Here is a 22,711-nt window from a genome sequence, read left to right as displayed (position 1 = left end):
AGACACAATTACTATAGTAGATACAAGGTTTCATAGATGTGTCTTATAAGTCTCATACATTTGGTAAATAATATACTGATAAAGGGCAAGTTAATGAAATTGGTTCTGTGAGGAGCAGCCCAGTATATGGTTATGCTTTTTCTGTTTCGTTTTGTTTTGTTTTTTAATGGAGAGACTTTACCCAAGGGTAACATTTTAAGTATCTACAGCAGTGTTTCCTTTTTTTTTAGCATCTTTTTTTATTTTTTTCAGGTGTACAAAACAACATAATGATTAGACATTTACACCCCTGACAAAGTGATGCCCCCCCAATCTACTACCCCTCTGACACTGTGCATACCCTGTTTTCCCCAAAATAAGACCTAGCCAGACCATCCGCTCTAATGCATCTTTTAGAGCGAAAATTAATATAAGACCCGGTCTTATTTTACTATAAGACCAGGTCTTTATAATAATATAATATAATATAAAATAATATAATATAATATAATATAATATAATATAATATAATATAATATAATAAAGGTAATACCAGGTCTTACATTAATTTTTGCTCCAAAAGACGCATTAGAGCTAATGGTCCAGCCAGGTCTTATTTTCAGGGAAACACAGTAGTTATTCCAATATTCCCTGTGCTCTGCAGCAGAATCTCCCAATACTAGTTCTTGGAGTGGCATTGTTGGGGGAAGGGATACAATGTATAATGTAGTGTGCTGTGATTGAGTAATTATGACATTTGCTATTTCTGACCTGGTCAGAGCCTTCACTATACTGTTTACATTGAGATTCTCCAAGAATTGTGTCCCCCAAATTTACTCGGAAATAAATCTCACTGAACAGAGTGCCTCAAGGGATTAGGGCTTCAGGGGGTACAACTCTCTGGAAAACATTGATCTAAAGGAATGTACACTTTCATTTACTGTTGGAATTCCACCCTTAACTCTCATGGCAGAGTAAAATTGTACTCAGGGCTGGGTAGATAGAACAATTTCACTATTACAATTACAGGCAAGCCTATGAGCTGCAGCTCTTCTATGTAACCACTTGTGTGTCACCAATTTAGACCCAGTCTGTACTACAAAGTAGGCCAATGACAATCAGGAAGATAAATGTCCGCATGCTCCCTTTCGGATAGTACAGAGGCGAGTTCCACGTGATAATCAGCAGACAGGGTCCTAGCTGTTAGCTCATAGCTGATTCCTGCCCAAGACGGAGAAAGCTTAGTAAGGCTACACAAGTTTTCCAGACATAATTTTCCACAAGAGCGTTAGGCATTGTAACTGAATAGCTGAACTGAAAGCAGACCAGCTCTTTCTCTAGGGAATAAGAGCAGGAATGACTCAAGCGTACAGTTAGCCAAGGACAACAGAGCTGAGCTCCTGGTCCCCTCGGGCGTGGAGAAGCTGAAAGGAGGGGCCACTCAATAAGTTCTCGGGGTTTCGTCTCTTTTTGGCAACCTAGCATCCAGCAGTTTGGGTTGGTTAGTAAATACTTGGTTGTGAAGACATCGCTGTTATTCGAACCATTACCATATACATTTTTAGAATCCTAGAAAATATTTATAACATCACAAATAATTCCCTACCAAGCAGCTTGGAAGTGTTTGCTCTGCCCGAAGGGAACACCCACAGTGTACCACTTGCCTGAGAACATATGTGTTTGTATATGTGACTATGTAATAATGGCATTGTAGTTCCATTGTAAAAATAAACCCATTGGAGAGCTGTGCCTGGTATTGTATAGCATTCCTAACCACATTTACCTTCATCATTCAAACAAGCTCAGTCACAGGCCGAGAATGTGATCTAAAGGAAAATGAATTTCATTTTGTTTTGCTTAGCTTTTGCCCCACACCCTCAAACATGAACCCAAACATCACACCTGCTTTATTAAATTTTTATATTAACAGCAACATTTTGAGGCAACTAGAGTAGACATTGTACTTTCCCATTTTGTTAGTGGGGGCATTATAGCCCAAGAGTGGACAAACCTGTGCTTCCCAGCGGAAGAATTTTGGGCTACAAGTGGGACCTACTCAAGACACCTTTGATTAGGTCCCCATCCAAGACAGCTCGTTCCTGTGCCTTCTGATGTCCTTCAAAGCCACAGCCTGGGTCTGCCTTTCTGCTTCTCCGTAAAACCACCTGGTATTTAGTTCTGAATTTATAATGCATTTCTTTTCTGTGAATACTCAACTCCTGAAAAGAAAGCAAAGCATAAGGAAACTATGTATAACAGAATAGTTTCCAATTTCAAATGATGACCTTCCTCCTTATTTAACAAATATTTGAGGCAACTGAATTGGAGTAAAACCTAATAATATGAACACTCCCTTGGAGCTTGCTGGAAGCTGGATGAAGGCTGCTGCCTTAGATTGCAATCAGAAACAGACTGAGACGGGGAGGTTTACAGGAGTGCTCACCGGAAGGGAGAAGGTGACCTTGGGGAGGCCTCTCCCCACTACCAAGGGCAGTTCCTGACTGATGGGGCTGTGAGCTGTCAGACAGAGCTGGGGAGGGGGATGCCTTGACCCTGAGGAGGGGTCCGAGCAGAGTATTGTTTCATAGAAGTAATTACAGGAAATGGTGGTATGGCACGCATTACGGGAGGAATGCTCAGAACTGTTCATCAGCACAACAGCGTCTGATGTCAGCTGCCCAGTCTCACCTGGATGCCCAGAGGCAGGCGGTCTGCATCTCACCTCTTGGTCAGTGCACACCTGGGACCCGTAGTCTTTCTTACGTGAGAAACAAAGTACGATTCCTTTGCCCAATTTCATTTCTCCAGCCCTTTTCTCAGAAGGCAGATTCAGGGAGTCGCCTCCACAGTATCTCCTTTGTCATACCCTTATGTCCGTCTCTCCTTTTCCATACCCTTAGGAGACATCTCCCCTCTGAGTTTATTCCTTCTTTCCCACCATCTCCTCTGTCTCTTCTCCCCCTGCACGCCTCCACCTCCTAACCTTTACTTCTCTGCCTTGATGTTTGTCTGAGATTGTCAGCCATTTAATTCCATTTTTCCCTCCTGGATAAAGGTGTAAAAGATTTCTGATCCATGTGGAAGGAGGGAAAAAAGGAAAGGAGAAAGGACGGAGGAAAAGTAAACCTTAGGGTCATCAAGCTTTTGCACGAACCAATGCGACCACCTCTTAGTCTAGTACCTATGACTTTTTATGCAAAAGACTATCTTTTCTCTGCTTTGAGTTGCATGGGGGGAAAAGGCCCCTTTAGTTAGCTGAACATGTCAGGCACTGATTCTTCCCAGAAGATAGCACATACTGTGTTTCTCCGAAAATAAGACCTAGCAGGAAAATAAGCTCTAGCATGATTTTTCAGGAGGACATCCCCTGAACATAAGCCCTAATGCATCTTTTGGAGCAAGAATTAATATATGACTCAGTCTTATTTTCGGGGAAACACGGTAGGATTGTTACCAGAAGAGAAAGGCTGCCCTGGAAAGACACGTCCAAGTTTACGGTCAGAGCTGGGTGTCATCTCAGTTTGGGAACGATGACTCCGGGATTTTGGATGTCATCCACATTTGTGTTTAATGATTTCACATGCTCAATGTTTGGAGGAACCACAGGTCCAGCGACTGTGACGTCACTCCAGAGGCAAGCGGGAAAACTGCAGAGCAGCTCGCGGGTCTTCCATCTTTGACTTTGTTTTTAGATCCATTTTGTAAAAATCGTTCTATATTTTACCACTAGTATGTACCTAACCCAGTCTTGTGGAAAAAAATCGGGGGGCCCAACCCCCAGATCTCCAGGCCCCCACCCCTCCTTCTGAACAGAGATGCCTTAGTCTTGGAGCTTCTCTGGAAGCAGGGATAGGAGGCCCGGGGGTGACTCGTGAGCTCTCCAGGGGCTCCCAATGCCACTTGGCACCCAGGGGCCATCTCCTGCAGCCTTTGTGGGCAGGAGGCCCCTCATCCCAGAGCCATCCGGCCCTCGGACTGCGGGCTGTGGCCCGAGAGGCCGGACAGCGGGACCCCTGCGGAGGGCAGCAACCCAGCTGCTTGTTGCCCAGTGAGGTAGAAGGTCTGAGTTCTGCGAGTGTTCTCTGCGAGTTACATAGGTCAGAAATAATGAGTGTATTAGGCATAGGGTCCAGGGCTTCCCGTCCTCCTTGAAGGATGTGTATCGTTTCCTGGACTGAATGTAATCTGGTTTGGGGAATTTTAGGGTCACATGAAGCTATGGAGATCAACAGGCCAGTGGTTTTCAACCTAATTAGATCCCTAGCGTACCTGAGGTCCGCGGCACATTCCTGTAGCCTGGAATGGCTCGTGACACCCTGCGTGTGGGAGGAAGAGGGATGAGAAAGCGGGAGATGGACAGAGCCTAGGAGGGTGTGACGCCTAAGAGCCTCCCGCAAGGGCATGGCTGCAAAAGTCCCTCTCGAACCCTCTTTTGTGCCTGGCGTTCCAGCCTGTGGGGATCGCTGGTCCCCACTCCCCGCACTTGGGCTCTACATTGATGAGGAAACAGGGGTAGAGGACTCAGCTAGTCTCACAACTAATGAGTGACCTGGACAGGCGCAAGAGGCAGTACGTCCAAACGGAAGGATTCCCTTCCCATTCTTGCTTTGGAAATAAAGTTTTATAGTAAGAGCCGTACTTAGAACCCCAGAAACGTGCCATCAGAAGGTCCCCAAAGCCTTCCAAGGAAGGGTTCACCAAATTCAGCTTGCAGAGAGGTTTTCTTCCGCAAACACAGTCTATTAATTAACATCCTGTCTAATTTTTTTAAATTAGGTCCATTAAAATTTGGACTGTGTATGTCTCGTCATCCAGATTTCTGATTTATCTTTAAGCAGTGGATGACCTACAACAGTCAGCCTGCATTTCTATAACAATAACCAGCCAGAGCTGAGAAACTCATCTTTTTAGCAAGGGCATGGAATCTCTACTTAGACGTGCACTCCTGGTGCCCCATGGTAAGATGCAGTTCAGTGGCCATTTAGCATTACTCTTGAATTATTGTTTTATTTTACTTTAGAGCTAAAATAAAAGTAACATTTCTGTATCTAGATCTGTATCAAAAGTAAAAATGAGAAAGCTTGGCCAAAGGGCCACACATTTTAAGACAATGTAGGAAAAAGAGTATCTTTTCTTATGCTCATAATTAAGATTCTTACTTTCGAACATTAGGAAAGTGTGTCATGAGAACTTATTGTCACCCACTTCATTAGTTTATGCTCCTTCCCCACTTGGGTAGGTCTGCCTCTGTACCTTTGTGTTACAGGTAATAATTTGAAAGAGCAAGAAGGTTTGCAGTCCCTCCGACTAGCTGTGCAAGTCTGGCCAAAACCCATTTTCTAAGATCCAGTAGTACAGTGTTCTTTCTATTTCCCTGTGGATGGTGAAATAATAGAACCTCACTATTTTGTCTTCCCTGGAGATTCTGCTAATTCTCTGGTGGGTCTGTTTGTCTCTGTTTCCTCTTTTTGTCTCCGTTTCCTCTGTCATACTGGCATTTACAACAGGTTGTCAATTATCCTTCTTTCCAGACTATTTTAAAATCTGAGTGTAAAAGCTACATTCAGAGCCCTCTTCTGTTATAAATACCAGGCATCTCTCTAGCAACACCCAAGTGAGGGTTTTCTCGGCTGTTTTTCCTGAGCAGTTGATTGTCAGCCTAACTTAGCGCTTGATAGATAAAACAGAGAATTAAACTTGCCTTTTAAACTAGGAAATTATTCTATTCGAACATTACTGCTTATATTAAGCTCCTGTGCTATTAAGGCTGTCTCCTTTAAATGAATGGGCACTGGGAGTATTGTTTACTCAATTTAATTGTAGGGGAAAAAAACCCTCATACAAGGGAACCGGTTGTTTGAACCGGTTTTTACCAGTCACAAGCCATGTGAATGAGTGTCCAATTAAATAGAGGCTCACGAGGGCTCCCATCACAGTAACATCCGTTATCTTAATTAAACAAGTTACTATATAAAGGTGCTTTCATGGCTCACTTTGTTAAGAGTAGGTTCTGACCTAGCAACTCGAGGAAGGTTTGTTCTCTTTGTGGGACTTGGCTGAGGGTGGTGTTCCCAGCTGGTCCCATTATGCTGCAGACCTGACAAGCTTTGTCATCTGCACAGACGTTCAGGCCCACGCAGCCTGGGGAGAGGAAGGAACAGACCTTCATGATGCAGAGTGGAACAAACAATAGCAACAGCCCTGGGCAGGGGCGTTTCAGAGTCACTCTGGCCCAGGTGGGTATTATGACTCAGAGGGAAGGGGCGGGAGAGATGGAGAAAGGAAAGTGGATACATATTTTTGAGTCTCCATCACGTGCCAGACACCAAGGAAGACCCTTATGTACAGGCACAGACCTGCTTTCTCGTATCTGTATCTTTGAAATCCAAAAGGCTCTGAAAACAAAAGGTTTGGGTTTTTATTTATTTGCTTATTTTCACCAGCTTTGCAGCAAACCCATTTGATGGCAAAACCAAACTGAGGCTATAGACTTTGTCATTTTGTTTTGTTTGCTTTGATTTTGCTTTACCCCATGTTTAATCACAGAAATAATAATGTACTAGATTATGAGGAACCACATCAGACTTTTGGGGGGAATGTTATATGAAATAAACTATGTACTGTCTTGTTTCTTAATGTTAGAAATCCTGAATTCTAAAACATAAGTTTCCCTAAGGATTTTTGACAAGGACTTAAAGAAGATAAAATAAACTTGGGCTCAGAGATATTAAGCATCTTGCAAATAAGCCCCACCTATTTCTTCTAGCCAGGTCCTGCAATGTCCTACAAAGCCAGTCTCTGCTTATCTCTACAACCCTATAAGCCATTTGACAACGCTTCCATTCAGCTGTAGTCACATTGGATTTGCAGTTCATCAAAGACACCAATCTCCTTTCTGCCTCAGGGCCTTTGCACATTCTTTTCCCTGGAACTGAAGCACTTTCTCCTGTTTTCAGCTAAAATGCTATTTCTGCACAGAGACCTTTAGCAGGCAAGCCAAAAATAGCATGATGGAGAAGTAGGTTGATTTTTCCTGGGTTCAAAGGTGAGATGATGTCAGAAAGAATTTGGGTATTGTGAGGTTTGTTTTATCCACACAGCAGGTAGTCCTTCCTTTTCTGATAAAGGCCCCAGCCATTCTTTCAGGAAATGCCTTTCCCATTATGCCATTTTCTCAGGGTTGTCTGTCCAGTGCTCTGCCCGTCCCTGTCCATGGGGGCACAGCTGAGCCAACCAGGTTCTCTCTCCCTTTGGGAATCAGAGCTTTGCTGCGGACACAACATGGGTAGAGCAGAGTCACGGTGGTGGCAGCTCCCTGGGGACACTGCCCCTCAGGTTCCACTCCCTAGATCCCAGAGCCACTGCTGGTCACTGTCCTTTCCAAGCCCTGTTTGTTCGGCTTTTTCTGCAGTATGGGGAGAAATCCCCCTTTGGCATGAGTTAGCCAGAGTCGGTCACAGGTCCTTAGAACACAAAACCCTTACTGACGTACGCAAACAGATGGATCAGCTGTAAGAAGGTGTTTTTTTTTCTCTAGATCCGCCTTAGAAAAATAGGAAACAGCCCTTTCATGGCATTTGGGTATTTAGCTCAGTTCTTAGCAATGATTCTGTCTTATTGCATTTGAACTAGACAACTTACATGAACACCTCAACCTTTCGTGGGCTGTTGGAAACATTTTCCTCCACAATGGCGTTTGCATTCAGCTTAAGGCGTTACCCACTGATGAGGTACCTCTTAAGGGATGGTGGGTCTTATTGAGCATGTACAGTTGCAGGAGGCCCTGGAATTAAGGCAACTGCATCCCCTCCGGAGAGCTCTGTGCTCCAGAAGAAGGGCGCCCACTGAGCGTGAGGCTGTGGCCCCCGCGGGCGTGTGCTGGGCCTTCTGGTTCTGGCGCTGCAGACTGTGAGGTTCTCAGGACGAAAGCTTTGGCTGCCTCCATGCAGACTCAGGTTGCCTGGCAGCTGCACCCTCCCAGAATGACTCATTATTCTTTCCTGCTTCATTGATTCTCACTGAAGGAGATTTGGACAATGGCCTGAACCTGCCAAATGAGTTCCGGAAGCTTCGCACATGGGTAGCTTGTTATATAAGCAGCTTGTGCCCAGCAGGGAGGCCCACCCCGTCTGACAGGAGCAGGTTCCCACCCCGCTGACATCAGATGGGGTCCTTTGCCCACCTCTCTGCATGACATCTGAGCCCAGAGATGCTGATATATACCCACTTTCAGCAAAATGAATCCCCATTGCCTGGGCAGCACCGTGGTGGCACTGGGGCAATCCCCTGGGCTGTCATTTCAGGTCCCCTGACAGCCTTGTGCAGGTGGATGAAGAAAAGATGGCCCGGGATTCCTGGGTGAATGGATGTCAGCTCTGCATGGAGCCGGTCCAGAACACTAGGATAATCGAGTCTGTGCTTGGAGCCCACGCTCCTTTCTTTGACAGCACTGGAAGCTGCCATGATTTGTTGGGAGCCTGTCTCCTACACGAGACTGACTGCCCGCTCTGTGAGCACAGACTTGCCTGTTTCAGTCACTGCACTGTCTGGAACACCACAGTACTGGGCACATCACAGGCACTAAGGAAGCGTATTTATTTATAACTTCCCACAGGGAAAGGAAGCTTCGTCCCTTCGTGTGTGCATCAGAGCAAGTGTGGCTCATCTCTTTACAACAGTTCCACTGATTTATTTCCTTGCAACTCCTTTTTATTTTTACATGTGGTGAAATTATGATCTGTGTGGATGTATTCGTGTGTCTCTACCTTCAAAACACTATTTAAAAAAAGAATATTTGTTTTGGAATGCTAATATTTACACCCCAGCCCCCACCCTGTACTGGGGGGCTCTTAACGGAAGGATTTGCTAAAGGAAACTTACAAACTTAACATCAGCTACGGAAAGACCCAGGTCCCCACCCTGGTCCCAAGTGCCTGCCAAGCTCTGGAGGTCCCGAGCGCGGAGAAGCCAGGCTGTGACACCTGGTCTGAACCCCAAATCCTGCAGGGACGTCCTGCTCTGCTCCTGTAGTACGGAGCATGGAAAAGGAGAGGCATAGGTTCTCCCAAACAGAGGGGAGGGAAGAGCCAAAGAACTCCTTTGAACTCTTCGTTAAGGCAGCTGCAGTGCCATGGAAAGGACGAGATTTAGGGAACAGGCAGAGGCCTGGTGTTCCTGTCTCTGCAGCCTGGAGCAGTCACTTACTTTCTTGTCTTCCAAATGGCCTTAACGCTGAGTAAACACGTGGTGTGTTAGTGAGACTTCATTCGATGGAAAAGCGGTTGACAAAGCATTGTAGAGGTTTTAGTCCGTGGATTTTAGATCTGGGTACATCTTTACAAAAGTGGGTTATATCCTACCCATTTTATAACTTGACTTTTTCATGTAAAATATACAGTAGATATCATTCCGTGTTGTGAATATCGAATATATTTTCATTTTTAATGGTCTAATCAAATGGCATTACATATTTCGTCCATTCAAATATTTGTCCATACAAATATTTATTCATTTTAAACAACTCTGCATCTTCTTGAGAAATGCTGTTTAATCAAGTACAGTTCACGTCAACCTTCCAGGATTCTAATGAGAATTGTAGTGACCATGGGAATTTCCAAGCAGCCATATTTTGGGCACCGCCCCCAGCATGAAACAGCCAGTATTTACTGAGTAATATCGGTAGGTGTTTCACAGGTCCCCTACCTAAACTCCCCCAAATAGCCAGGCTCATCATTGTGACGCTCATTTTATACTTGAAGGAGCTGACTCCTCAGCGTTACCTTCTTCGTAGCCATGCAGCTCAGTAGATTTATTTGACTTCAAAACAACATAAACTCCATCATATCAGTACCTCGCATGACCTTGAACTCAGTATTTCTGACCTAAGTTCCCGTGTGTCCTGTCCCCACCATTTCTTCGAAAGATACCACCATTGATCAGGCAGCTCTAACCAGAATCCTGTCCCGCGACTGCCCTGAAACCACTCATGTGAAGGTTAGTGAGCAAAGCACCCTTGAACCCCATGTCCGGGATTCATCCTTCAGCCTGGCCTCTCAGCAGCATTTGACACAGGTAGTGTGGATTGCCTCCCCCATTATGAAACTTCTGCTTTACTTGATGTCCAAGGCCCTGCTTTCCTTCTACACCCCAGCCACTCCTTCTCAGTTATGACTCTTGCATCCTCCTCTCTACAACCTCTGCACTGACCCAGGGCCCAGTGTTTGGGCCTCTCCTCTATTGATTCCTTCTTTTGAGGTGTCTTATCTTCATTTAGTCCAGAGCCTTATAAGCTACCTAAATGCTGGGGAGTCCAAGTTTATATGTCTAGCCCAGATTCTTCCCAAAATTCAAGGGCAGTGAATCTCATGGTCTGTTCAATGTCTTAGGCATACAAAGTTTGGACTCTAGTACGTAATATGTTTTTCTCCTCAGTGAAAACAGAGGGAAGTAGTTAAGCTTTGTTGGGCCAGTTGAGTTGGATGACATATGTTCTCCACACCACGTGGAGAAACTCATGGGTTAATGGAGTCATTAATTCATCAGTTCATTTGTTTGAATATTAATTAGCAGCAACATCATTGCCAAGTACTATGCTAAGACCCTCGATAAAAATTTTAGAGCCAGTTATCTAAGATTAAGTAATTCCAAATTAAATTGATCAGTGGAATCAGCTTTTAGTTTCCACACCAAATGGAGGCTGTCTGAATCACTCATTCCCAAATTCACTTTTCTAAAATATGCATAATCCTTTCCAAAATGGAGATGTATTTGGATGTCATACAAGATAATTGCAGCTTTGTAAACTTGGCCCGAGGAAGATTGAGTTTTCATCTAGAAACCTTACCTTGATTTCCTGCACACCACCCAGTGTCCCCGACCCCTCTGCATGGTGTCATTATGTCAGCCTGTCTTCTGCAGAGAAAGAGGGAGCTCCACCAAAATGAACAAGGTCTTTCACCTTCTCCCTTTGGGTTTCGTGAAGCAGCTGTTTATGAGACTTGTCCCCCCATGCCCAGTGGGAACATGCAGAAGATCAATTGCTACAGGTGGACAGTATGTCTGGTCTTTCTCCCCCTTTCCACATATTAAATTGTCACTGTGTCAAATGTCTTGTCGTCAAATATAGCACTGCGAAAAAATTGCAATTATATTTATCATTTTTTTCCCTCTGACCTTTAGATTTCATTCAGTCTACAGAGAATCTCTCTAGGTGGTTCAAAGAACACGCAATCATCAAATCAATAGGGCCAACAACACCTGACACCTTCTCCCTCTTTTCACCGAGGGGAGGGCTGTCTACGTGTTGCAGTCAGAACTTTGTGCACCTGGGATGGGTAGCAAAGACCTGCAGCTTCAGTGCATTGAATCTTGCAATGTAATAACCTTACAGCCATGCAATCTAGGACTAGTAAGTAATTACAACAATACCATTTGGAGTTTTCTAGTGTTTTCATCCTCTCTGCCTGGTATGAATTTTGAGTTTCTGTCTCTGGACAATTTTGTTTAGATTTTAAAATCTTGGATTTTGATGTCTAATCATTTTCGTAAGAATTCCTACTGTCAGAATTAAGTAGGTTATAAACCTAATATTTAACCATGGTTCCTCTCCCTCCCCCATCACCTGGAATATTTTGAGGGCACACGTGGCAGTTAACAGCAGGAGGTCCTCCAGCAGTGCAACCTCATTTTAATATTGGCGGAAGCAGAACTAATCAAGAAGGCAAATCTGCCATGAAAAAGTCCTATAAAACATTCCAAAGTTAAATGGACCATTAAAAAATAGTAGGCACTGGAGACAGCCAGGTGCTTACCAAAATCTAAGAGCTGAACTTTAAAAGTCACACATAATGATCAAGATGAGATACCAAATCAGCCTTAAAGATAATATATTCCCCAAGACTCAAGGACAAAAATGCATATAAATCTTATTTATTAGCATGATTCAAGTTGCTACAGAGCAAATGGATTTGTATGTGTCAGTCAGGTGGAGTGTATTAGGACCCTTATTGCAAGTCACAAAATAAATACAAGTTCAGCTCTTCTCTTCACCATGTTGACTGTGTTCTCAGACAGCTTTCTTCCCCATGGCTGAAAAATGGCTGCAGCAGCTCCAGACCTTAAATCTTCAGCTGTTCAGTCCCAACAAGAAAGAATGAGAATTATTTCCCAGAAAATCCCAGAAGATGTCTTAGTACAGATCACTGGCTCAGATTGGGTCATGTGATCGTCCCTAACCAATCACTGTAGCCAGAAAAAAATAAATGTTGTGATTTGTGTAAGCCTGGGTCCCATTTTTCACTCCCAGGTTTATTAGTGAAGCCTAACAAAATCACATGGCTGAGATGGGACGAGGGGTGGATTTTCAAATGACTGTTATTGGATATGGGGCTGGTAGCTGCTGGGCACGACTGTATATACAAGAAGCAATGGTCACAAATGGAGGACGGTGTGAAGAAATCAGAACCCCTGTGCACTGCTGGTGAAAACATAAAATTGTGCAGCCGCTATGGAAAACAGAATGGAAATTTCTCAAGAAAATTAAAGATAGAATTACCATACGATCCAGAAATTCCATGGCTAGGTATATCCTCAAAGGGGTTGAAACCAAGGACTCAAACAAGTTAACTGAGAAAAAAAGAGAGCGAATACAAATTACAAAAATCAGAAGTGATGGCTTATCACTACCGATCCCATAGACATTGAAAGCAGAATCAGAGATTACTAGGATGAACTCTCCGCCCACAAATTTGATAAATTACATTCCTTGAAGACACACTCTGCCAAAACTTAAACAAGAAGAAAAAGATAACCTGAATAGACCTATATCTATAAAATAAATTGAATCTATAACTAATAACCTTGCAAAACAGAAAGCATATGACCAGATGCATTCACTAGCGAATGCTACCAAACCTTTTAGGAATTATACGAACTGTCTACAATCTCTTTTAGATGATAGAAACAGAGGGACTACTTCCTAATTTATTCTATAAGGCCAGCATTACCCTAATACTGAAACCACACAAAGACATTACAAGAAAAAGAAACTATCGATTGAAAATCCTCAACAAAATATTAGCGAATCGAATCCAAAAAAATGTGGAAAGAATTATACACCCTGACTAAGTGGGGTTTATCCCAGACAGGCAGGGCTGGTTCAGCCTCTGAAAATCAAGTAATGGAATCCATCACATTATGTGAGAAATGGCATGATTATATTAATAGATGCAGGAAAAACATTTGGCAAAATCAATACCTGTTCATGATAAAAACTCTCAGCTAACTAGGAACAGATGGCAACTTCCTCAACTTGGTAAAGACTACCTACCAAAAACCTGCAACTAACATCATACTTCATGGCAAGAAACTAGAAGCTGTCTCACTAAGCTCAGGAGCCAGGAAAATCTCTCCCTTCTCATGACTCCTTTTCAGTATTGTACTGGAGGTCCTAGCTACAGCAAAAAGACAAGAAAAGGAAATAAAAGGCTTATGGATTGAGAAGGAAGAAATACACCTGTGCTTGTTTGAAGATGACGTGAGTGTCTATGGAGAAAATCTGCAAGAGTTGACAAAAAGAAACTCCTGGCAAATAGCACTCCCCAAAATGGAATACTGAAGGGTATAAATCGGACAAAATATTGACAAGACTTGTATAAAGAAAAGTATAAAAGTCTGATGGCAGAAATTAAAGAATTAAATTAATGGAGAGACATTTATGTTCGTGGATAGGAAGACTTGATATTGTCAAGATGTCATCTCTTCCCAATTTGATCTGTAGATTTAATGCAACTCCAGTCATAACCCAGCAAGTCAGTCTGTGGGCAAACTGATTGTAAAGTTTATAAGGAGAGGCAAAAGACCCAGAATAGCCAACGCAATACAGAAGAAGAACAAAGCTTGAGGACTGACAGTACCTGACTTCTAAACTTATTATGAAGCTATGGTAATCAAAACAATGTGGCATTGACAAAAAAATGTACAAATACATCAGTGGACCAAAACAAACAGCCAAGAAATAGACCCACATAAGTATAGTCAACTAATTTTTGGCAAAGGAGCAGAGGCAATGCAATGGAGAAAAGATAGCTTTTTCAACAAACAGTGTTGGAACAACTAGATATCAGTGTGGAAAAGCAAATGAATCCAGACACAGACCTTACACTCTTCACAAAAATTAACTCAAAATGGATCACAGACCTAGAAGTTAAATGAAAAACTATAAAACTCCTAGGAGACAATATAGGAAAAAGTCTAGATGACCTTGGGTTTAGTGATGGCTTTTTACATACAACACCAGAGACCTGATTCATGAAAGATGAAGGTGCAACTGATAAGCTAGACTCCACTAAAATTAAAAATTCCTGCTCTGCAAAAGACATGGTCGAGAGAATGAAAAGACTAACCAATGATTGGTAGAAAATTTTGCAAAAGACATATCTGATAAAGGATTGTTATCCAAAATATACAAAGAACTCTCAAAACTCAACAATAAGAAAATACCCCAATTTATAAAGGTACCAAAGACCTTAACATACAACTCACCAAAGAAGATATGCAGATTCAAATAAGCACATGAAATGATGTTCCACATAATATGTCATCGGGGAAATGCACATTAGAACAACAAGGAGAGACCACTACCACAGATTAGAGGGTCCTTAATCTGGAACACTGACAACCACAAATGCCGGTGAGGATGGGAAGCAAAAGTAACTCATTCATTGCTGGTGGAAATGCAACTGGTATAGACCCTTTGCAATATACTCGTAGTTTCGTTATTTCTGTATAAAACCAAACATACTCTGACCATACGATCCAGGAATCAGGATCCTTGGTATTTACCCAAAGGAGTTGAAAACTTATGTCCACACCAAAACCTGCACAAGAATGTAGCAAGTTTATTCCTAATTGCCAAAAACTTGGAAGTAACCAAGAGGTCCTTCAGTAAGCAAATGGATAAACTGTGGTCCATCCAGACAATGGAATACTGTTTACTGCTAAAAAGAAATGAGCCGTCAACCCATAACAAGACATGGAGGAACCTTAAATGTGTACTACTGAGTGAAAGAAGCCAGTCGGAAAAGGCCACACACTGTATGACTGCAGCTATACAACATTCTGGAAAAGGCAAAACGAAGGAGACAGTAAAAGGGTCAGTGGTTGCCAGTACTGGACCATGGAAATTCACAAGCAGAACTCAGACTGTTGAGCTCTCATAGCTGCCAGCCTCCCACCTTCCCTGCTGCCTCAGCAAGCTCCTTTTAAACTTGAGTATAAACACTGCAGTTTTAAAATTATCCCTGTCGTCATCCCTCTCCACAGTGCAACAGTGAGTGATAAACAGCAGGTAGATATTGAGCCTACCTAAAGAAGCACGTAAAATGCAAACATTAGAATCCAACAGGGAAAGCAAGAACCCCCTTAGGAAGAGTGGAATCCGGCAACGGGAGTCAGAAAAAAATTAAAGCTGGGGGAATCTGGGAAGGCTTCGTAACAGAGACAACACCTAAGAGGCGCCTTGCTTGACGAGGAAGCCGTGCATTTGTGGCGAGAGTGTGGAGAGGTACTCTGGGCATTCCTTGGGTGAAGATTGGAAACTAAAGCTAGGCTGAGGGAGTCTCCAAGTGATGAACTTAGGTTCCTCCACAACTCCAGAGCAACTGGCATAACGTTGAAAAGGCCATTTCACTGACTAATGATTTTGCCCAAACAACGTTTGACAAACATTGTGCCCCTAGGGAGCAAAAGGGTCAGCAGTCCTTTGAGTATCCACGTACCTGCAGCAAAGATACACAATGAGAGCGTCAGAGACATTAATTGAAATCCAAGCTTTCAGTGTCTGCCAGATCCTTCCTCAACCACCACACAGAGTAAAAGGCATAAGTACGACAGGTTAGCTATCAACTGTTTCTTTGTGTGCAGAAACAAATGCCATTACAGGAAACTACAGCAGTATCTTGACTTCAAGAAAAGAATATAATCCTTTGAAGTCCTTTGAGGTCAAGGACATTAGCTTCTAGGGGGAAGTATATTACAACCAAAGAGTTGGGTAATATTTTCACTGCAAGTTTTCAGAAGGCAGTATATTTTCAGTTATGTCCATGATATTAATAGATAGCCATTGCAAAAACTCTTTAAAAATATAAATACTTAACCCTCTTTCTGTGCGATGGGACCAGAAAGGCGAGTAAGTCCACACAAGGAGTTTGTGAATTCTTTAGGTTGGATGGACCTTTTCTGGTAGCCCATTTCACATTTATACCTCTCCACATATTGTGTGAAAATCGAGCAGCTATCCCTTGTTTTTAGAGTTGGTATGCACGACCTAATTATTGGAATACAGATCATTTCCTGACCCTTAGACTGAATGCCTAGCCCGTCCCACAGATAGTTAGAAGAACTGATCCTTTATTTTCGGACCTATACTATTTATTTGTGAGTGGCTGATTATCAAAAAGAAATCTTCAACTCATCAGAAATAATTGGGGATCTGTAAAAATCCTCTGATTTCTTCCAGAGTTATGTCAATTTCCCAAAGATATTTAACATCTATTCATTTTTTTTTTTTTTGTCTCACTGGTTTTGAGAGTTTGCTGTCAGATGAGGAAATATAGAAGAAAGTGTTAAAACCCGCTTAAATAACTTGCTAGTTCTATTTAACTTTGGTACAACTTCAATGAAAGTATTTCAAGTCAGTATTTCAAATTCAACTGCCGAGGCTCACGTAAAACTTCCTGGGCACAGTCACATGGGCATGAAACACTGCAGCTCTGCCTTCAAAGTCCTTTGAAAATGTGTCTCATGATGTCTTTGGAAGGAAATATTCTAAAATGAAATGAAGAACTTCATTTTCAACTGAATTTTCTTTACATCTGTCACCTTCTTAGGTGTGGGTTCTGAATTTTAACATGTGTCTCTTTTTGAACCTGTGCTGATTCTAAAAGGCTACTTACATCCTAGTAGAAATTGGTTTGAAATGACACCCCGAAGAGTTGGCTGAGGTGTACAGTTGTCGCTTTGGTTCATAGAAGAACCAGGAGAATGTCATGTGTAATAATGGCTAATGCCCCTTCAACACACAGAGCTTCTCTCATTCAACCTTAAATATAAGTATTCATTTCTTGTTAATCTACTGTGTCTTTCAAAAACAAACACCAAAAATACTTGAGGCAGCTTACAATACAAGTTATAAAGAGTGAGACTGTCAAAATAGAACATTTAGACCATGTAGAAGACGGGAAAAGCATACATTAATATTGACTTAACTAAATAAATATTAGTATTTTGAACTTCCTAGTATTCCCAAGACAAAAGGGAAATCAGTGAGCTGTTGAAGTACATTATCTGAAAAATATTCTTGAAAGAGATGACTTTCTCCTGAGAGTAAATTATAAATTAACTTTAGTACTTGAATCCAGTAGCAGATGGATGGTAGTAATTTCCAAATGTTTTACACTTGCCTGCATGCATGCCCTCTGCCAGTGCCGTCCCACTTGGATGCTGGGCCTGGCCACGTGACTTGCTTTGGCCAGTGGAATGTTAGTAAAACTGAAGCACGCAGCTACTTTAAAAGTACTTGCACAGTGGAGCTTTCCCCTGGCTGCTTTTCGAAACCTGTCACCACCATGCAAACAAGATAAGGGAAGCCTGCAGGATAAGGAAGGGACACGGCCCCGGCCCCTTCGCCTCTGTCACCCTAGCCGCACTTGGCAGGCCCATAAACTCAGGAGCGATAAAAATGCTTGTTGTTGAAACAGCTGAGCTTGGGAGGGGAGGATTATTTGTTATGCAGCAATAACTAACTGATGCAGATCGTCATACAAGGATATTTAACAACACAATGGACAGTGTCTTGCATAGTAAATTGTCAGCAAATATAACACATACCAGCCCTGGAAATATCTTACATAAAATAAAAATTAAAAAACTACTTTTTATTTGCCTCGGTGCCTACTAATATAAAAATGTTAATTAATTCCCCCCTCATCACCGGGAAACAGCCTTTTCAGTCAGACCCTTTCAGTCAAACACAGCAGCCCTGCTTAATGGCTGGGGACACAAAGGCTGTTACTACTCTTTCCAATGCTGTCAATGAAGCCTGAACAGAGTGAAATTAGCAGACTATGGTTTAGCCATCGTGTCATGCTCTGAGGGTGAAACCAAGCCATCTGCACAGGATAAAACCTTTAAGAAACATTGCATAAAGGGAAATAGGTCTAGAAAACATGCTATAACTTTTTCAATCTATTTGATATTTGAAATTTTTGTATCCCTGCTTTTGGTGGTGCTTCCTATGAAAATCCATTGCCTTTTTCTTCTTCATCAAAGTCTATTTAAGCCTGGGAAAAATATGCTGGTGAAAACATGCCAAAGACAATTACATCTGAAAAATTAAGTTATATGAAAGGTGTCATTTGATCCTGGAGAATTATTGAATCTCTAGGCCTTAAAAATCATTTAGACCATCCCCTTCTGATTCTTGACACCCCTCTAAGAAAAGCATGGCCTGTCTAGCTCTCTTCTGTTAAAAATGCCTCCAGTAAAAGAAACTCATGCCTTTTGTGGAGAATTGTACCCCTTAGGAAATGTTCATTTATTAAAATGTGTATCCACAAATAGAGTTTTTAAATCCCTAAGTTTTAAGCCAGCTCTTTGGTGTGGCGCTGGACAAATCCAAGCTTTCGTTTCCAAACATTTGAAGAGTGCAGCTCTTCTGTGCCCAGGTTCACCCCAGTCCTTTGCTCACGAGGCTAAATGTGTCAGCATTCTTTGGTTGCAATTAACAGCAATAACTCTAGTTAACTCAAGCGAACAGGAATTTTACTGAGAAGATATGAAGGACTTAGAAAATCCATGGAAGAAGCAGGCTTGAAACTAAGTGGCCCCAAGGTGGCTCTGGGCGCTAGGAAACAGGAAATGCAGAAGCTGTTTCTTTACAAGAAGAATTTGATCAGGTTGCCACTGCTGAGTTAAATCCACTCCAACCCTGTTCAGGTTCTTTGTCCCGCCTTTCTAGGGGACAGGGGTTGTGGAGACCATTGTAGCATCAGTCCCAGGCCACAGGGGAAAAGAAAACCCCTGCCGATGGTGCCACCAGCTCAGATCCTCAAAAGAAAATGTGGGTGCTCTTAAAAGGAGAGGATAGGATAGAAGCGTGGTAGTCAAAACCCAAGAAAAACAAAGGTTGAACTGTTCTTTTATTTTCATGTGAAGAGCTCAGAGTCCCATCTGTCTTCTTCCCATGCATGTGTAAGGCGTGGATCGTGATGCCTGAGGTCCAGCTGCAGTCTGGTCTGCACAGGGTCCAGTGGGGCTATCCCCTCCCTCATTCTGGATGTCATGTATCTATTAGCATAACCTATGATTATGTTCACATTTTGGGCAAGCTCATCATTCCATTGAATCAGGCTGAGTTGAAGTCACCTGAAATGCAGTGACTGATTTTCACTGCCCACTGGTCTGTGCCATGTCTTTTCCCATCGTGATCACGCCTCTTCCTCTGCCTAGAATGCACTCCCCTGCCTTATGTTTTTGCCCAGTTAAGTAACTCTTATGTTTGCTTCCATCTCAGTGGCTTCGTCCCTTACTTAGACTCAATTTCCCTGTTATAAACTCTTATGATACCATGGACTTCCACTTTATGGCAGCTATTAGGAGGTAATTTTACATTTATGCATGGCTTCAAATTGGTCTAGAAATAAAATCTAAATTTCTTACTCCGTGACCCAGCCCAGGCCTTAGCAACCACTCGTCTCTTACCACTCCCCCTGCTAGCCTTCTTGTTCCTGGAACACACAAATCGATCACATTAGTGATACAGGTACAATAGTGTCTGTATTCTATTCTTAGCACATGTTACTCACTGGAATTATCATAGTTGTATATTTGCATTATTGTTTATTATCTCTCTCCTTCCACTAAAATAAATGCAAGCTCTGGGGGAGCAGTACCATTAATTGTCTTACTGCTGTAGACCCAATATCCAGGAAAGGGCAGGGTGCACAGTGGATGCTCAAGAAATATTTGTTGAATTGGTGCATGTAAGAATAGTCACCATATACTAAATGGTCTTCCCCAAGAAAGGTTAAGTTCCATGACAGCAGAGACCTCATCAGCTCGGCTCCCCATTGCATTTCCAGCACATTGCCTGACACACAGTAGGTCCATATTGCATACTGTTTAGTAAATGAAAGAACATCACATTTTCACCATTAACCTTTTTGAGCCTTCCCAGGACATTGATATTTATCCCCAATAAATATCCATTACTCCATTCAGCACCACTTTACAGATGAGGAACATCTTGTAGGCATTTCATTCTGTTGTGCAGAATGTGGTTTCTGCCTCTGGATTGAACCATGACCGGTGTACAATATGGGAGCTATCCCTCTCAACTTTGTATCATCCAGAAAAGCAGTTAGCGTGGGACCCCAGCTTCACAGGAGTAACCAGCAGTCTCACTGGGGAAATCTGGCCACCACCAAGAAAATGAGACTGGGAGCTAGCAATTTTCTCGGGCCATCAATTAGTGAAATCCAATGTGCATAAATTAGACTTCACATTATATTTGATTCCCACCAAATCAGCCTAACAATTGTATCGATTTTTCCATTCATTGTCGTCGGTGAATTGGGAGACTCGAGTTGAAATTCCGAGTCTGCTAATAAGCAGCTTAGTATTTATCTGAGTTTAAGGAGCATGCAGATATCTAGGAATATTATTAAAGTAAGGATTCTGACTCAGAAAGTGTGGGTTGGGGCCCGGGAATATGCATTGCTTAGCAGCACCCAGGTGTAACGGTGCTGCCGTCCACAGCCCGAAGTTTGAGTAAGGAACTAGAAACCCGGTTAATGACAACAAACACCACTCTTATGCAAGAGCAGAGCCTTGTACTTTTCAAAACACTTGTTTGGAAATTAATTTTTTCAAATTCTTACAATGACCCAAGTCTTCAGTAATAGATGAGGAAACCAAGGTTTAGAAAACTTATACTTTCAACATCTAGTTCATAACACAACTGGAACTTTATCCGTATGCCTGGCTCCAAGAACAGTAATTGTTGCACCTCAGACCCTGGGCCTCATTCATTCAGTCATTTGCAAGGAATTCATTCAGACTGCCCTCCACCCCAGGCACCGCTGTGGGGCTGAGGCTGACCCAGCGAAAGAGACAAAGGCCCTTGTGTGTTTTCTGATCTGTAAAGGGAATCATTGGCCCCTCCCAACTCCAGTGTTCGGTGAGTCTGTTGAAGGGCACCATATTTATAAAATGTATTAGAATTGCTGAACTAAGGCATTATCGTGGGCATCATCTTATACCTGCATGACCTCAGAATTAATAGGCTTAACTTTAGCTGATCATCCCCACCCTCCAGAGCTTCTTCCCCCATGCTTTGTCTCCTTGCAATCACGCATGTCTGATCTACACACACACACACACACACACACACACACACACACACACACGACCCGTACCTTATCCTTCTGAATTCTCCTCCTGTGCTGCTCTGTGGTCGTGCTGGCCACACTCCTCCTACTTCAGGCTGTCTTTACCTCTTGTCTGGTCCAGCAGCACGTTCTGTAATGATGGAAGTTCTCTGTGTCTACCCTCTCCAGTATAGCAACCAATCACCTCACGTGACTCTCGAGTACTTGAGAAGTAGCTAGTGCCACTGAGGAACTGAAATTTAAATTTCACTGTATTTCAACTAATTAAAATGTAAGTTGCCTCATGTGCGTGGTAGCTAGCTCTTGGCAGCAGACGTCTGGACTCCGGTAGGAGCCTCCTACGTGGTTTCACTGGCAGCCATCTTGTGCTGAGACTCCATTTCCTCACTCACTCTCCAGTGTGACCGTTCTAAAACGCAAATCTGACAGTATTCCTCCCATGCCCTAAGCCCTTACTGCCAGGATAAAGTCTTTGTTTTGAACATGACTTTCAGGGCTCTATGTGACCTACTTGTTCCTTTGCTGAACTCTCCAGCTCTCTTTCTGCCTCAGAGTTAATGCCTTTTCTCACACACTGTCCTTTCCACATGTATAATTCCTGCTTATCCTTTAGGAATCAGTTCATCTCCGTGAAAAACCTCCCTTGAGTCATTCCCACCAGGACCTCTGCTATAAGAAGGTACCGTGTTTCCCTGAAAATAAGACCTAGCCAGATCATCAGCTCTAATGCGTCTTTTGGAGCAAGAATTAATATAAGTCCCGGTCTTATATTTTAATATAAGACCCTGTCTATAATATGATGTAATGTAATGTAATGTAATATAATACTGGGTCTTATATTGATTTTTGCTCCAAAAGACGCATTAGAACTGATGGTCCGGTTTGGTCATATTTTCGGGGGAACATGGTATGTTTTCAGGATACCTTACAAATGCATACATCCCTTTAATTAACCACATTATCTAACCTGTCTGTTACAGATGGTGATAGTGGTGGGATTTTTATTTTTAATCACACTGTATTTCTTGAAGGCAAGGACTCTTTCCTGTTCATTATTACCCAAGAACTTACCATGATTGGTAAACACTCATAGGTATGCAATGAATGTGAAATGGAAAGAAGGAGAGAAGAAAGGAAGGAGGACTTAAACCAGTTACCGTATATATACTTTTTTTTTTTTTAAATCGCGGCTATTCATTGTTTGGGAATTTTAATTTTTCACTTTACTTTCCTACCACTGACAGCTACTGTAAATCTAAGTTGGACATAGTTTTTGGATGGCTTTC

General features: G+C 42.5%; 1 protein-coding gene across 6 annotated transcripts in view; it reads left to right on the top strand.

Moving 5' to 3' along the window:
• CNTN4 (contactin 4) overlaps nucleotides 1-22,711 on the top strand; it is a 783,747-nt gene that overhangs the window by 679,862 nt on the left and 81,174 nt on the right. The gene's annotated exons all lie outside the window — the stretch shown is intronic.

Source organism: Rhinolophus hipposideros (genome assembly GCF_964194185.1).
Source record: "Rhinolophus hipposideros genome assembly, chromosome: 14".
Taxonomy (NCBI): Eukaryota; Metazoa; Chordata; class Mammalia; order Chiroptera; family Rhinolophidae; genus Rhinolophus; species Rhinolophus hipposideros.
This window is presented reverse-complemented; position numbering and strand designations above follow the sequence as displayed.